Source organism: Saimiri boliviensis, chromosome 8, assembly GCF_048565385.1.
Source record: "Saimiri boliviensis isolate mSaiBol1 chromosome 8, mSaiBol1.pri, whole genome shotgun sequence".
In the NCBI taxonomy this organism is placed as follows: domain Eukaryota; kingdom Metazoa; phylum Chordata; class Mammalia; order Primates; family Cebidae; genus Saimiri; species Saimiri boliviensis.
Genome location: NC_133456.1, coordinates 95,002,739 through 95,021,800, shown reverse-complemented (window position 1 = coordinate 95,021,800; position 19,062 = coordinate 95,002,739).

The following is a 19,062-nucleotide window of genomic DNA, read 5'->3' as shown; positions in this document are numbered from 1 at the left end:
CCTCTCAAAAAAAATAGATATTGTTGGTAAATATTCAGAATTGTGGTTGATTGTACAAGTAGTAAAATGATACTATGACCTTTCTGGAATAGCACATGGTTTGATGGAAAAAGCTTAGAACATTTATTTATGGTACCACACTGCCCTGAAAACACCATGTGGCCTTGGGAATGTCACTTTTTTCTTTTTAGGCCTCAGTTACCAAATCTATAAAATGAGTTTATCAGACCAAATGAATAGATTTGTAACTGTAGACCCTAGTATAGGTTTTGCGATAAAGTAGTTCTACCTTATTTCATTCAAAAACATTAACTGAAGCATATAATGTCAATGAATTTGAGATGCTGTTATTTGGAAGATGGCAATTACTTTCTGAACCCCTGAAAAAAGAAAGAAAAGGTTATTACTTAAACTCTGACATAATGCCTTATTATTAATAAGTGTTTTGTTTTATACCTGTAAGGAACACTTTCAAAGCCTCATTTAGAAATAGATATTTACTATATATCACTTGTTCATTAACAAATGGAAAAGTATCAGAAAAATGAATTTGGTCAAGGTTTTCTTAAAATTTTTTCCCATTTAGAGTTCAATTTTTCTAGATTAATTTTATATTCAGTTTTATGTATTTTTCCACACACTAGCATCTTCTAATGCTTCAAAACTGTTGGTAATAAAGTATTTCTTAAATGAATGTTTTACTGTGTCCTTGAGGTTTTCTTAGAAGCCAGTGATATATTTTACTTAAGTTTTGATGCTGGGAGATATGTAAGTATGTGTAGACACTTATGTGTTTATAAATGTGAATTGTGGTTATATGTGTATGTTCTATATTTCCACATTATGAGCACCTAAGGGAGAATACTTGGATATTATTCACTTTGGTATTTCTTTCAACACTCACTACATTATCATTCACAGAAAAGAACTAAGAAAATTTTGATGACATAAAATAGAGCTAAAAGATTTTATACTTATTTTTACAACTTTCTAATTATTTGGTTTCACGTGTAAAAACAAGCCACATTAACTAGGGTGAATTTTCTATATATGCTGAAAATGTATTTCTGAGTGTCTACCACATATTAGCAATAAAAACAATTAGGATAGTAAACTGCAAACCACATCAGTGAAGAAAAATTTTTCCTTAGAAAAGATAATTTAAATCTACATTATTTAATGAAGTTCTGCTGTGTTATTTGTTGATATCTGACTAATTAAATGCAAATGATCAAGGAACCATCTGCCAAGCTCATTCCCAACGATCAGTTGGGTAAATAAAGGTAACAAAATGGTGAGTTTGATTTTCTGTCTAACACAGTATTTGTTTTATTACCATCATTTTAAAGCTTGTTTTATTTGCCATTTTATGTGCCTTGTAATTTACATATTAAAAATAAAGGTTTCAAAAATAATTATTTTGCATTTAATTCAACAGAAATCAAGTGCATAAAGCTTGCTTTCATTGAATACTGAGTCAGTTACTGAAATTCTAAGTGCCGCAACACAAGCCAGTCTCCCCAAATATCATGTAATAATTTTAAGTTACACTGCAAATAATTTACTTAATGTTATGCATATGCACTTGTATGTTCTAGAACAAGTTGTTCCAAATAGCTATACTTCAATGTATCAAAACAATTGTTTCTCTCAACTGTTACTGGTTTATAACATGAAAACCAAAGTTAGCCTTCTATCTGGTGTACCTGCTATTATTAATTACTTTGTCCAATTCTGGGAATTTTGCAATGAGTCCTCTGACCTGAATGCCATTTTTGTCCTGAATGCTATTTTTGACCTGAACACTATTTCTCCCTCTCTCTCTCTCTCTCTCTCTATCTCTTTCTCTCTCTCTCTCTCTCTCTCTCTCTCTCTCTCTCTCACACACACACACACACACACACACACACACACACGGAGAGAGAGAAAGAGTATTTTAAGTGATAATATAACATAAGAATTCAGTGGACTGCATAATGTAATACGAAGTTATGAGAGCAGACTGTGGAGTGAATGGCTGAGTCCAAATTGTCTCAAACATTTACTAGCTTTGTAACCTTAAGAAAGTTACTTAACTTCTCTGTTCCTCAGTTTTCTCATCTGTAAAATGGGCTAATTAATAGCACCTAATATATGGGGGTGCTTCAAGGGAAAACTAAGATTTATAAAGCACTTAGAATTCTACCTGCTACATACTAAATACCATATGTTTGTGTAATTTAAAACATATAACAGATTTATTAATTGAATTGTTTCCTTACTATTCATTTATTTGAGGTTCTTATATATTTTGGATATTAACCCTTTCTCAGGTGTTTAGTTTGCAGATCTCTTCTCCCATTCTATAGTTTTTCTATTCATTCTGTTGATTATTTTCTTTGCTGTGCAGAAGCTTATTAGTTTGATGTAATTCCATTTGTCCATTTTTAATTTTTTTGAAAACACACAAATGACCAACAGGTATATTTAAAAAATGCTCAACATCACCGACTATCAGATACATTAAAATTAAAACCACAGTAAAGCCGGGCGCGGTGGCTCAAGCATGTAATCCCAGCACTTTGGGAGGCCGAGGCGGATGGATCACGAGGTCAAGAGATCGAGACCATCCTGGTCAACAAGGTGAAACCCCGTCTCTACTAAAAAAAATACAAAAAGTTAGCTGGGCATGGTGGTGCGTGCCTGTAATCCCAGCTACTCAGGAGGCTGAGACAGGAGAATTGCCTGAACCCAGGAGGCAGAGGTTGCGGTGAGCCGAGATCGCGCCATTGCACTCCAGCCTAGGTAACAAGAGCGAAACTCCGTCTCAAAACAAAAACAAAAACAAAAACAAAAACAAAAACAAAAACAAAAACAAAAACACCAAAAAAACAGAACAAAACAAAAAACCACAGTAAAATATTTCCTCGTAACTGTTAGAACGGCTATTATAAAAAAGATGAAATATAACAAGTATTGGTAAAGATGTGGAGAAATGGACGAATTGCACACTGTTTGTGGGAATGTAAATTAATATGGCTATTATGAAAAACAGATGGAAATGCTTCAAAAATGAAAACTAGAACTTCCATATGATCTGGTAATCCTACTAATGGCTATCCAAAGAAAATGAAATTAGTTTGTCAAATAGATATCTGCTCTCCTATATTTATTGCAGCATTATTCACAATAGTCAAAACATGGAATCAATCTAAGTGGTCATCAATATATAAACAAATAAGGAAAATGTGGTGTATATACATGATAAAATACTATTTAGCCTGAAAAGTGGTGAATCCTGTCATGTGTGATAACATGAAATAACCTGGAATACATTATGTTAAGTGAAATAAGTAAGGTACTGAAAAACACATGATCTCACTTATATGTGAAATCTAAAAAGTTGAACTTCTAGAAATAGAGTATAAGGGTGATTACCAGAAGTTTACCTGGATGGGATTCAAAAAGATATTGGTCAGAGGACATGATACTTTAGTCAGACTGGAGAAATAAGCTCAAGAGAACTGTTACACAATATTGTGACTACAGTTAATAACCATGTATTACATGCTTAAAAATTGCCATGGGAGCGTATTTTCAGTGTTCTTCCCACACATGCACACAAAAATATGTGAAGTAATGCATATGTTAATTAGCATAATTTAGCTATTCCACAACATATGCCTATTTCAAAACATCATGTTGTACAACATAGGCAATTTTTACTTGTCACTAATAAGTACACACACACACACACACACACACACACACACACATACACATTTCAATTAGAAGTCCCATCATATGCTGGAAGATTTTGTAGATCCCTGCTGTATAGTGACAGAATATCCACCTGTTTTGTTTTCTTCTCTTACCTCCCGTAAATAAACCTATTTGCCATGACTCAAAAACTTTATTACAATGTATAAATGTATATATAATGTCCAAACAGCTGGTTAATTCAATGAAACATAAATCTGGCCATACACACAATGAAAAACAAACTCTATTCCTCACTGAGAACAAGTAGAATTGAGTGGATATCACCAAGCTTCAGTAGAAAGCCAGTCTTACCTAAACCATCTCACTCAGATATTCTTATTGAGAAGTTTCTGATGAAGGCTACAGTAATAAAAGTATTCACAAAGTCCTAAAATGTTGTAAGCATAGTAACCACAGAACCAGTTAAAACTCGGTTATGTTCACTAGCAAAATCATTTTACATGGCTGAATAAGGAGCACTGACTTTGACTCTGGGACATGCATAGAATTCACAGTGAACATTTACAGATGTTGCAGACTCAACAGGATCCAAATACAGAAAGTCATAGATTCTGTCTCTCTGTCTATTTGAACTGGAAAATTGGCACAATTTTCCATATTGCCTACATATCCTGAAACTTTTTTTCTTTTACAAATAGAATTGGTTTCAAACACAATTTCATCTGCCTTTGTTCTTTTTATCATATATTAGTATGGATAAGAGTCTCTTAAGAGTGTGCACCATTGTTAGAATGTAAAGACAATTCAGTACTTAATAGGTGAGGCTACTGGTTGTCTTCTCATTGACCTCAGAGTGACTCATTAGTTCCCATTAGTCTCCAGCTTCATTAAAGTAATGGATATAATGCAAATAGATTTCACTGAACAGCTCTCTCTGCAAAAGTTCAACTGTCCCACTTTACTACTGGTCTATTTACAAGTCACACATTAATCTATACTAGTCTGTGTTTTCCACATTATATACATTGGAATATCAATTCTGTATAACATAAAAAAGTGTCATGAGGAAAAAATACAGTCACATTTGTTTGAAAAACTGAGTTCAATCAGGAGATACAGGTTATTTTTTTTCTGTTGTTTTTACTGATGTATTTTTCAAAACCATGTTAATATGCATGATCAGTCTTCAGGAAAGAGATGCAGTAAGCTGTCTTCCTAATGTTTTGACCACTTGTTCTTAAACTAAGACAATTTCTCAGAACTAGTGTTCTCTAGTACACAGTCTGGGAATGACTGCTTCATACACTTGTTATTTCTGAAAAATGATATTAAAATAACAATTTATGTACTACTACTTGAATTCTTTTATCAGTTAATCCTTTTTCCTACTTGCAGATAGTGGAGGGCTAAGAAAAGCAGGAAAGTCATGAATGATGCCGAGAAACAAATAAATGTCACTATGTCATTCCTCCCCTGAGAAATAAATGAACAGCTTTGAAATTTACTATTTCTGTCACCAATGGAGAAACTGACAGTATTGAGTATATTTAAATGAAAAACGGGGGGAGAATTCTGGAACAGGAAAGGAGGAGTAGGGGGACCCTTTCTTTTTCTTCCTCCAGTCCCAAACCCAAAGTGCACCAAACCTGTGCGTATGTCCTAACAGATTCCCCGGAGCATGGAAGGAGGTTGTAAAGGGCTGAGAACCACTGTCTCTCCCAAGATACCACCTACATCCTGGAGGTCTCCAGGTCTCATTTTATTTAATGTATGTTAAAACCATTAATCTACTTATAAAATTTTAAAAAAAAATAACTTTCAGGAGAGAGCTCTAAGATGGCTGAATAGGAAGAGCTCTGGAGTGCAGTTCCCAGTGAGAAGAATGCAGAGGGTGAGTGATCATTGCATTTCCAAATGAGTTTTTATAGCCCACAGACCAGGAGATTCCCAGGCTGAAAAGTGCCATGGGTTTCCATCACAGCTCTTTCAGCTGGAGCTGCGAGTCTCCGCACAAAAACTCATACAAATCCAAGCTACCATTTCAATAGGTGCCCAGAATGTCTGGGATACAGAGCCACCCATTCAACTGAAAAAAAGGGGGGCTGAAACAGGGAGTCAGGTGATTTGGCTCAGGGGTTCCCACCCTCCACAAAGACCAGCAATCTGAAACACTCTGGATTGAGAGTTTCCAAGCAAGCACAGCTGGACGTGGGAGAGTCCAGCTTGACGGGGGGAAGGGCATCAGCCATTACTGAGGCAGTCCACCACTGCTGAGGCAGTCCACCATTACCGAGGCAGTCCGCCATTACAGGGGCAGTCTGCCATTACCAAGGAAGCCTGCCATTACCCAGGCAGTTCTAACAGGAAGTTCATACAGCAGCTGGGCAGAGTACACAGCAGTTCAGTAATGCCTCTGCTGGCAGACTGTAGCTAGACTACCACCTTGCAGGGCAGGGCATCTCTGAAAAAAGACAGCAACATATTAGGAACTTATAAATAAAGCACCGCCATTCTAGGACAGAGCATCCAAGGAAAAAGGCATTTATGAGTTCCACTGCAGCAGGCTTTAACATACCTGCCCAGAAGCTCTAAAGGGAACAATGGAGCTCCCAGTTCAGCACTTGAGCCCCCATATGGGACAGACTGCCTCCTCAAGCAGCTCCCTAACTCCTGTATATCCAAAGAGACACTTGTAAAGGAGAGCTCAGGCACGTCTGGTGGGTACCCTTTTAGGATGAAGATAACATAAGAAGAAACTGGCAGCAACCCTTACTGTTCTGCAGCCCCTGTGGGTGATCCTGAGGCAAGCAGGGTCTGGAGTGGACCTCCAATGGGCCTACAGCTGAGGGGTCTGTTAGAAGAAAAACTGAAAAACAGAAATAACTTCAGCATCAACAAAAAGGACATCCACTCAGATATCCCATCCAAAAGTCACCAACTACAGACCACAAGTAGATAAATACACAAAGATGGGAAGAAACCAGAGGAAAAAGAATGAAAACACTGAAAACCAGAATGCCTCTCCTCCTCCAAGGGATGCAACTTCAAACCAGGAAGGGAATAAAGCTGGACAGAGAATGAGTCTGATGAACTGACAGAAACAGGCTTTGGATGGTGGGTAATAACAAACTTCTCTGAGCTAAAAACATGTTCTAACCCAATGCAAAGAAACTAAGAACCTTGAAAAAAGGTTTGATGAAATGCTAATGAGAATAAACAGCTTAGAGAAGAATATAAATAACCTGATGGAGCTGAAAAACACAAGAACTTCATGAAGCATACACAAGTTTCAATAGTCAAATTGACCAAGTAGAAGAAAGGATCTCAGAGATTGAAGATCAACTCAATGAAATAAAATGAGAAGGCAAGATTGGAGAAAAAAGAGTGAAAAGAAATGAACAAAGCCTCCAAGAAATATGAGATTATGTGAAAAGACCTAATCTATGTTTGATAGGTATACCTGAATGTGATGAAGAGAATGAATCCAAGCTGGAAAACACTCTTCAGGATATTATCCAGGAAAACTTCCACAACCTAGCAAGGCAGGCCATGATTCAAGTCCAGGAAATACAGAGAACACCACAAAGACATTCCTCAAGAACAATCACCCCAAGGCACATAAACATCAGATTCACCAGAGTTGAAATGAAGGAAAAAATGCTAAGTGCAGCAAGAGAGAAAGGTCTGGTTACCCACAAGGGGAAGCCCATCTGATTCACAGAAGATCTCTCGGCAAAAACCCTGCAAGCCAGCAGAGAGTGGGAGCCAATATTCAACATCCTTAAGGAAGAGAATTTTCAACCTAAAATTTCATATCCAGCCAAACTAAGTTTCATAAGTGAAAGAGAAATCAAATTCTTTATGAACAAGCAATTGATCAGAGATTTTGTCACCACCAGGCCTACCTTGCAAGAGTTCCTGAAAGAAGCACTAAACATGGAAAGGAACAATCGGTACTAGCCACTCCAAAAATGTACCAAATGGTAAAGACCACTGACACAATGAAGAAACTGTATCAACTAACAGGCAAAACAATCAGCTAGGATCAAAATGGCAGGACCAAAGTCACACATAACAATATTAACCTTAAATGTAAATGAGCTAAATGCCCCAATCAAAAGACACAGATTGGCAAATTGGATAAAAAGTCAAAAGCTATTGGTGTGCTGTTTTCAGGAAACCAATCTCATGTGCAAGGACACACGTAGGCTCAAAATAAAGGGATGGAGGAAGATTTAACAAGCAAATGGAAAGCAAAGAAAAGCAGGAGTTGCAATCCTAGTCTCTGATAAAATAGACTTTAAAGCAACAAAGATCAAAAGAGACAAAGAAGGGCATTATATAATGGTAAAAGGATCAATGCAACAAGAAGAGATAACTATCGTAAATATATATGCATCCAATACAGGAGCACCCAGATACATAAAGCAAGTTCCTAATGACCTACAGAGACTTAGACTCTCACACAACAGTAGTGAGAGACTTTAACACCCCACTGTCAATATTAGACAGATCAACAAGACAGAAAATTAACAAGGATATCCAGAGCTTGAACTCAGATCTGGACCAGGCAAACCTAATAGATATCTATAGAACTCTCCACCCCAAATCCACAGAATATACATTCTCAGCACCATATCACACCTACTCTAAAACTGACCACATAATTGGAAGTAAATCACTCCTCAGCAAATGCAAAAGAATGAAAATCATAACAGACAGTCTCTCAGACCACAGTGCGATCAAATTAGAACTCAGGATTAAGAAACAAACTCAGAACCACACAGCTTCATGGAAACTGAACAACTGGCTCTTGAATCCTGACTGGATAAACAATGAAATGAAGGCAGAAAGAATGATGTTCTTTGAAACCAACGAGAATGAATACACAAAATACCAGAATCTCTGGGACACATTTAAACAGTGTCTAGAGGGAAATTTATAGCAATAAATGCCCACATGAGAAGCAAGGAAAGATCTAAAGTCGGCACTGTATCATCAAAATTGAAATCGCTAGAAGAGCAAGATCAAAAAAACTCAAAAGCTAGCAGAAGACAAGAAGTAACTAAGATTGCAGTAGAACTGAAAGAGGTAGAGACAAAAAAAAAAAAAACCCCTACAAAAAATTAATAAATCCAGGAGCTGGTTATTTGAAGAGATCAACAAGACAGACAGGCCAATAGCCAGATTAATAAAAAAGAAAAGAGAGAATAATCGTATAGATGCAATAAAAAATGACAAAGGGGGCAGGGCGCGGTAGCTCAAACCTGTAATCCCAGCACTTTGGGAGGCCGAGGCGGGTGGATCACGAGGTCGAGAGATTGAGACCATCCTGGTCAACATGGTGAAACCCCGTCTCTACAAAAATACAAAAAATTAGCTGGGTATGGTGGCGCGCACCTGTAATCCCAGCTACTCAGGAGGCTGAGGCAGGAGAATTGCCTGAACCCAGGAGGCAGAGGTTGCGGTGAGCCAAGATTGCGCCATTGCACTCCAGCCTGGGTAACAAGAGCGAAACTCCGTCTCAAAAAAAAAAAACACAAAAAAACAAAAAAAGACAAAGGGGATATTACCACTGATTCCACAGAAATACAAACTACTATCAGAGATTACTACAAACGACTCTATACACATAAACCAGTAAACCTGGAAGAAATGGATAAATTCCTGGACACTTGCACACTCCCGAGCCTAAACCAGGAAGAATTTGAAACGCGGAATAGACCAATAACAAGAGCTGAAGTTGAGGCAGCAATTAAAGCCTACCAACCAAAAATAACCAAGGTCCAGTTGGATTCACAGCCAAATTCTACCAGATATACAAAGTGGAGCTGGTACCACTCCTTCTGAAACTATTCTAAACAATACAAAAAGAGGAATCTTTCCCAAATCATTTTATGAGACCAACATCACCTTGATACCAAAATCTGGCAGAGACTCAAAAAAAAAGAAAAAAAAAAAAAAAAAGAAAACTTCAGGCCAATATCCATGATGAACATAGATGCAAAAATCTTCAAAAAAAATCCTGGCAAACCAATTGCAACAGCATATCAAAATCACCATCAAGTAGGCTTTATCCCAAGGATGTAAGGCTGGTTCAACATATGCAAGTCTATAGATATAATCCTCCACATAAACAGAACCAAAGGCAAAAACCACATGAACATCTCAGTAGATGCAGAAAAGGCCTTCAACAAAATTCAACAGCCCTTAATGCTAAAAACTCTCAATAAACTAGGTATAGATGGAACATATCTCAAAATAATAAAAGCTATTTATGACAAACCTAGAGTCAATATAATAATGGGCAAAAACTGGAAGCATTCCCTTTGAAATGTGGCACTAGACAAGGATGCCCTCTCTTACCACTCCTATTCAATATAGTATTGGAAGTTCTAGCCAGAGCAATCAGGCAAGAAAAAGAAATAAAGGGTATTCAGTTAGGAAAGGAGGGTGTCAAATTGTCTCTATTTGCAGACCACATGATTGCATATTCAGAAGACCCCATCGTCTCAGCCCAAAATCTCCTAAACTGATAAGTAACTTCAGCACAGTCTCAGGATATAAAATTGATGTGCAAATATCACAAGCATTCCTATACACCAATAACAGACTAAAAGAGAACCAAATCAAGAGCAAACTCCCATTCACAATTGCTACAAAGATAATAAAACACCTAGGAAAACAACTAACAAAGGATGTAAAGAAACTCTTCAAGGATAACTATGAACCACTGCTCAAGGAAATAAGAGAGGACACAAACAGATGGAAAAATATTCCATTCTCATGGTTAGGAAGAATCAATATTGTGAAAATGGCCATACTGCCTAAAATAATTTACAGATTCAACACTATCCCCATCAAGCTACAAATGACTTTCTTCACATAACTGGAAAAAAACCACCTTAAACTTCATATGGAACCAAAAGAGAGCCCACATAGCCAAGTCAATCCTAAGCAGAAAGAACAAAGCTGGAGACATCATGCTACCTGACTTCAAACTATACTGCAAGTCTACAGTAATCAAAACAGCTTGGTACTGCTACCAAAACAGAGCTATAGAACAATGGAACAGAACAGAGGCCTTGGAGACAATGCCACACAGCTACAACCATCTGATCTTTGACAAAGCTGACAAAATAAGCAATAGGGAAAGGATTCCCTGTTTAATAAATGGTATTGGGATAACTGGCTAGCCATGTGCAGAAAGCAGAAACTGGACCCCTTCCTGACACCTTACACTAAAATTAACTCCAGATGGATTAAAGACTTAAACATAAGACCTAACACCATAGAAACCCTAGAAGAAAACCTAGGCAAAACCATTCAGGACATAAGCATAAGCAAAGACTTCATGACTAAAACACCAAGCATTGGCAACAAAAGCCAAAATAGACAAATGGGATCTAATTAAACTCCAGGGCTTCTGCACAGCAAAAGAAACAATCACTAGAGTGAACCAGCAACCAACAGAATGGGCAAAATTTTTTTTGCAATCTACACCTCTGACAAAGGGCTAATATCCAGAATCTACAAAGAACTAAAACAGATTTACAAGAAAAAAACAAACAAACCCATTCAAAAGTGGGCAAAGGACATAACAGACACTTTTCAAAAGAAGACATATATGAGGCCAATAAACATATGAAAAAATGCTCATCATCACTGGTCATTAGAGAAATGCAAATCAAAACCACATTGAGAGAATGGTGATCATTAAAAAATCTGGAGACAACAGATGCTGGAGAGGATGTGGAGAAACAGGAACACTTTTACACCAATAGTGGGAGTGTAAATTAGTTCAGTCATTGTGGAAGACAGTGTCGCGATTCCTCAAGGACCTAGAAATAGAAATATCATTTGACCCAGCAATCCCATTACTGGGTATATATCCAAAGGATTACAAATCATTCTATTATAAAGACACAGGCACATGTATGTTCACTGTGGCACTGTTTACAATAGTAAAGACCTGGAACCAACCCAAGTGCCCATCAATGATAGACTGGACAAGGAAAATGTGGCACATATACACCATGGAATACTATCTAGCCATAAAAAAACCATTAGTTCATGCCCTTGCAGGGACATGGATGAATCTGGAAACCATCATTCTCAGCAAACTGACACAAGAACACAAAACTAAACACTGCATGTTCTCACTCACAGGTGGGTGTTGAACAATGAGAACACATGGACACAGGGAGGGGAGTACCATACACTGGTGTCTGTTGGGGGAGACTAGGAGAGAGACAGCAGTGGGTGGGGAGGTTGGGGAGGGATAACATGGGGAGAAATGCCAGATACAGGTGACAGGGGATGGAGGCAGCAAACCACATTGCCATGTATGTACCTATGCAACAATTCCGCATGATCTGCATATGCACCCAGAATCTAAAGTACTATATATATAAAGTAAAAAACGAAAAGAAAGAAAGAAAAACTATTGGCAAGATAAGCTAGGACTGCCTTAGTGGAAAGCTAGGACTGCCTTAGTGGAATTTCCAACTGTTTTCCCCAGGCTAATGCTAAGCCATTGCTAGAATTTCTCCTATGTGGCAGTGAAAACATAGAATGATGTCATCCTATCACAAATAAAATAAGGATCAGTGAGTAGTTATTGCAGGAAGCCAGCTTTGCGATTCATACGAGAAAAAGTTTGCAAACATGGAAGAATCAACGTTGTTAAAAGATGTAACAGAGTAGGATAAATACTAAGGCTATATGATCCAAAGCCAGTCACCAAATCCATGGTTGGAAAATATTTCAATTGGAAGGGAACTTAGGATAGTAGTGGATGGATTTCAGCTTTTATGCCAACTTTAATCAATTGTAGAAGCTTTCTGAGTGCTTTGTGGAGGGAAATTCAAATCTCAGTAGGAATGAATAGCATAAGCAATGAGAAAAAGATAATATTTTAGGAATTGGAGATTTGGCAGCATATGGATCACCTGTTCACCATTCTTGATCTAGTTCAATTGAGCATTTTGCAAATAAGTTGTGATGCACAGAAGCTAAGTAACTTGCTCAAAGTTAAAGCTCTAGTGAAGGTTAGAGCTGAAATTTGAACCAGCTGTTTGCATTCTGAGTCTTTTGTAAAAATAGGCTTTGCTCAATATTTTTCTCAAAACAGCTATCATTGCCCTATTTGCCATTTAAAATCTTAAAGAAGACATTCAATTACACAACACTTGCATTCACTCATCACATTAGGGCTGTTGAAAATGTCTTCTTGGAACCAAAACAGTCAGTCACATAACACATATGGAGGTGTAGGCTGAATAAAATTGCAAGAGTCATTCTGACTTGTAGTGCATGCCAGGGTACAAATTGGACGTGCAATTATATTTGATAAAGAAGGCAATGTTGAAAGACAGAATGTCCTTGTGTAGCAAAAGAAATTTAAATATCATAATTTTGCTTTTGTCTTAGTGCCCTCTTTAAAGTTTTAGACTCTTGACTACACGATTACAAATGAACTTCATACACCTTATAACAACTGTGCATATGTAACAGGAGCCACTCAGAAATATGCCTTAGAAAGCTTCTCTGAAGTGTTTCTTTACCATTTTCTTTCGTTTTCTTTGGGTTTAAATTAAATAGAATGTCAGCCATCTACTTATCTTAATGACAATTATTGTGAATTAGACACCGAGTAGACTATACTGACAAACAAATAATTTCAGGCTTTTTTTCACATGGAATGGTAAACAGTAAGAAAATATGAGGAGATATCTTATATATACAAATATAGTGCTCACTAAACATTAATACAATGTGAGTTTTCCAGTTAGTAATTTTGTCTTTTCCAGACTGTCCAACTCACTAGAAAGCTGAATTTTCACAATAATTGTTATCTTTTGTCATGGAATTAAAACCTTAGTTTTAATCTCATTAATTCTCTGGCGCAGTCTTCTACTGACAGGATAAAATAAAGCATGTTTAAAAGAAAAAAAATGCAGAAGTATCTCACATATAAAATACATAAGGCCTGATCCCTAACATTAGAGAAATTTAGAAATACAATGTACTATTTTAAGACTAATTTAAACATTTGTTTTCCAAAGAAGTAAATCGAGACCCAGATGTTACAGGACTTGCGCTAAGCAGTTGTTTCAGTATGGGGGGGGATAAAGCTGAAACTTAAGTGTCCTTTCCATTTACCCATAAGAATGATCTACAGTGATAAAATCATAAACTGGTGTAAACAAATTCCATTCTCATAGGGCATTTGCACTGGCAGTAATTTGGAAGATCAAAATCATATTTCCTGCTTCTTCATTATTCAACAAGGAATGTGAACTGACAAAATGTGAAAGCTTTTTAGAATATAGGTTTTCTATTACAACTGCCAAAATAGTTGAACATTCAGGTTGTTAATTTTTGAAGACACAGCTATTTCCAAACTGTTTTTATTTTCGTTATGTTTTATCACTTACTTTTTACACATCATGAAGATTAAGGTCTTTGTAATTTAAAAATTATGCAACAGCTGCTGAAAACTGCTTCTTACACTGGAACATGAAATTTATATTAGAAAAATACCTATTACTTGCTGTAAAATACGTATGAGGTTCTGTAGCCATCTTTGTAAAATGGAATTTCTCCTCAAAGCAAAATGAAATGGTTACTTTGCTTGGGGGATTCACTATTAAAGAAGAATGGTATTGATATGTGTTAAGTATTGTTCTATGACATGAATAATGAATGCAACCATACATTGTGATACTCAGTATTGTGGAATTATTTCTACACAATTTTATTATTTAGACACTTACTTATATATTGACTTTTGCAGCTGGGCTTGTTTTGACTGCATAACTGTTTAGATATAGATGACAAATGTACATTTATAATTAAATTGGTTCTTTGTGCTTCTACAGCTAATCAGACTTTTTTCTTAATACGACACCCACAACTACTATCAACAAGAAAAAAATTAGAAGATTTTAGGGTGTTTTATTTTTATGACACATGACAAAAGTTAGCTGTTATCAGTGATTTACTTAAAAAAATTGTTTCCTAGAGCATTTCACAAAATACACACACACACATACATCTATACATATATATAATATATATTTATATATATGTATTATATATATATATTATATATATACTGGTGTTTTAATTACAGTTTGTCCTAATTCTTAACTGTGTAAGGTGCAGAGAGTTTTATTCCTGTATTTGAAACCAGGACTCAGAATGGTTAAACAACCTGACCAGCTTCTTCCATTTCTTCACAAAACAAGCAAACTAATCTTTCTAAAATATTTCTTTTAAAATGTCATTGTTGATTAGCTGTAAGATATTCATTTCTAATGGCCGACTGAATGGAGGTCAAGTAATAAAGCTTACTTTCATATTTAAAGTCTTCTTCCTTAAAGGGGCATCAAAAATTTTGCAACTTCTTCTAACTCTGTTTCTGTAGATGAATCTCACACTCCATATCCCCAGCTAGACATTTATTTTTTTCCTCTCTTTTCTTCTTTGTTTGCCCAGCAAAGAATAACCCTGTTCATCACCATCTTTTACAGTTACTTTAATCCTTTCAAGAGCATCTCAAATGTTTTGATTCTTCAACAGTGTGGTTCATTCGCATTATATGTGACTAGATATAATTTTGGAAGGTTGGAGTGGTGGGTAGGATGCTTCTGATAATCTTTCTTCATTCCTGAATTCCAGTAAAAGGTAATGGTCAACATATCAGAAGTAGAATCTCACTTCCTGGGTCTAAATCCCAAATCTGTCATTGATTAGCTGTGTAATTTAGAATAAGTTATTTTACCTCTCTGTGCCTCAGTTTCCTGAAGTTGATAAAGGGGATACTAACAGTGTCTATTTACATATTTTAAACATATATAATTGCTGTGCCTTTCCCACAGTTGATGATCAGTTAATGTTAGTTATTATGTTGGAAAAATAATATTAATACTTAATATATAATCATAATGATTTAGCAATCTTCACCTTCTGCCTACTTTTAAGAAATGAGGAACCCTTATTTGTCTGTTGCTAAGTAGAATTTATACATTATTTTGATTCCTATAGGTTAAAACTACATTTTAAATTTAAATTTAGTGTTTTAAATAATTACTGTCACATATCTTAAGTCAAAATACTTAAAATCAGATCCAAATTATTGATCTCACATAGAAAAGTGAGAAAAACCTTCTGACTTCTCTCTACAGTTTAGCTGCATCGTTTTCCTTTCATTATGTGCTTAGAAGACTGTGTCATTAATGCATCCTGTTTTGAGAATTTCCAGCAATTTATTAAGGAGTTCATGCAGAAATTAACAGAAATAATTAGAGTTTAGTGATATACTTTCAGTTTTAAAATAAAACACCTTGTTGATGCAAAAGCTTGACTTCTACTTAGAAAACATGACGTGCTATTTGTCAAATTCCATTTAAGGTTAGTTATATAGTAGGTTATGGATTCTGAATGATGCAAGGTGTTATATCCTTCACTAGCAAAAAGTCATTGGTCTTGGGACGACCCATCCAATATATTTACGGTAAAGCAGATAATAAACGTCCTTTATTATCTATAACTGCTAATTTGTCTCTACTTCTCATCAAGTGTAAGCAGTATCATTGGGCAGGATCTGTTATAACTTGATAATTTAAGAAAGCAATAAAGTACAATATTACATCACAAACAACATGAAAAAATTATGTATCACTTTGTGATTTTTCTAAAAAACTTCTGATTTTCGCTTAATTAAAAAAAGTATTTAATGATGATGTGTCAAATTTGCCAAATGTTCTCACCACTTAATTGGTGGAAAGTTCATACAACTAGTGAGGATTAGGTAAAATGTATAGTAAACCTAAAAACATAAACCCACGATTATGCATTTAATTCAACTTTTATTGTTGCCAGAATATGTGCCAGAAGTATTTCACTTCATTACTAAGGTCCCAAAGTATCTCCAGTTGGACTAATAGTGAGGTCATTCAAAACCCTATAAAGTTAGTGCATATTCCTGTCTGTTTTGGCCTTCTTGTTATGTTTTTTCCTTTTATTACACTTTGTGCAGAGCTTAATTTCTGCTCCATTAACTTAAATTGTTGCCCTAACTTTAAATATGTGCTAATTTGATCAGAAACTAGATGTAAGGTGATTTTAGCAGAGAAACGTAGCTTATTAATAAAATTAGTACTAATTCTAGAGTACAAGTTTGATTCTCTTAAAGTAACAAACAGTTTTTGTAGAATATTGAAGCATATTTTATCATCAATGAGGTTAATAACTCTGCTTAGTTTGATATTTTCTGTGGATATGTACATTTTTATAAGTTTACCAAAAGATAGGTTACACTGGACCATGATGGTTTCTTTTTCCTCCTTCCAAGTACTAAGTGTTCTTAAATGTGACAAAAAATACTTTTGCTTTTTGAGTTCAGTTATTAAGACCTTTAACTAATTCAAGCTGACCTTCCTGCAAGGAGTGCAAATTAGTGAGATTAAAATGAGATTGCTTATCTGTGTTCTCTTGGTTTACATGCAACTTTTACCACACCTCATTAGGTAGACAGTTCATTGCAGTGAAGTGCTATCTTGTACATTTTCAGTGAAAACCTGGCTATATTCATTAGTCTTAGTAGGTCTTTCTGAGTTCTTAAAAATAATTTTAAAGTATAACTGGCTGGTGTAAAAAGTGTCTGTTGATATTTTATTAAATTTCTACTACATGTACATACTTTAACTCAGTAATTAACTCTTTCATTTTAAATATTATTTAAGAATAAAGAAGAAACTTGTTTAAAATATGGTGTAACAGCCAGAATACACTGTTCTACGCTACAGTTTCTAAGATCTCAGTGGTTTAAAACTCTTAACATTTTTTTTTTTTTTTTTTTATTTCTCAAGCTTCATGTCCAACAAGGGTTGGCAAGGTAGTCTATTCTCATGGTAGTTACTCAAGGACTTAAGAGAAAACTCTTTATCCTACAGAATTGCTACAGCTGGAGAAAAAGATTTATGGTTAATCAAAAGTATCTTTGATAATTCAACTAAAAATTAATACATGTAACTTTTGCTCACAGTGGCCAATGTTATACCTAATTTCAAATAGGATGGTCAAACATATTTCTACCATGTGTTTGAAAAACAAACAAACAAAATTTTCCTAGAATTTTCCTTATTTATCACCAAATAAAAAATATGCCCTCTGGTCTACATATATTTGATATGCTTTCTTTTTCTCCTAAATGTACACAGACACACAGACACACACACACACACACACACACACACACACACACACAAACTCCACTACCACCACCACCACCACAACGACCATCATTATGAATAACACCACCACCTAGTCAATAAAGGAAATAACTCACAAATAATACCCAGTCACAACATTAAGATTAATGTCTTATTTATCTCAGACTTTTAGCTGTAATTGTAGCATAAAAGTTAGAAATCAGGGCAGAAAAGGGGGTAGTAAATGAGAATACTTCCAAATGTTTGGGAGCATTGTATAATTAATGCAACCTTGTAAAAATTAACTTGATAGTAAATTAAATTTAGAAATAACATAAATAACTATGTACATTGACCAACTACAATTTATTCCAGTTAAGCAAGACTGGAAAAATCGATCAATATAATCTTGAAAAACATGATCACTTAAAAAATCAATCAATATAATATCTCATATCTACAGGTTGAAGAATAACTTACACAGAACGAATCATTTGACAAAATATAATTCATTTATAATAAACACTTTCAGCAAAGTAGGAAGAAATGGGAATTTCCTGAATGAATACAAAAAATAAATCTAATGGTATATTTAATTACGAAAGAGTAAATTCTTTCAGCTCAAGATTGGGAGCAAGAAAAGAATTGGTTACTCTTGGCCGGGCGCGGTGGCTCAAGCCTGTAATCCCAGCACTTTGGGAGGTTGAGGCGGGTGGATCATGAGGTCAAGAGATCGAGACCATCCTGGTCAACATGGTGAAACACTGTCTCTACTAAAAATACAAAAAATTAGCTGGGCATGGTGGCGTATGCCTGTAATCCCAGCTACTCAGGAGGCTGAGGCAGGAGAATTGCCTGAACCCGAGAGGCGGAGGTTGCGGTGAGCCGAGATCACGCCATTGCACTCCAGCCTGGGTAACAAGAGCGAAACTCCGTCTCAAAAAAAAAAAAAAAAAAAAAGAATTGGTTATTAATTGGTTATTTTGGTTACTCTCGGCATTATTCCTGAATGTAGTAATAGAAAGTCTATCCATTACAATAAGAGAAGAAAGAAAAGGTGTACAGATTGCAAAGGAAGAGATAAACCTATCCTGACTTATAGATGACATGATTGTTCAAGTAGATCATAAGGAAACTACAT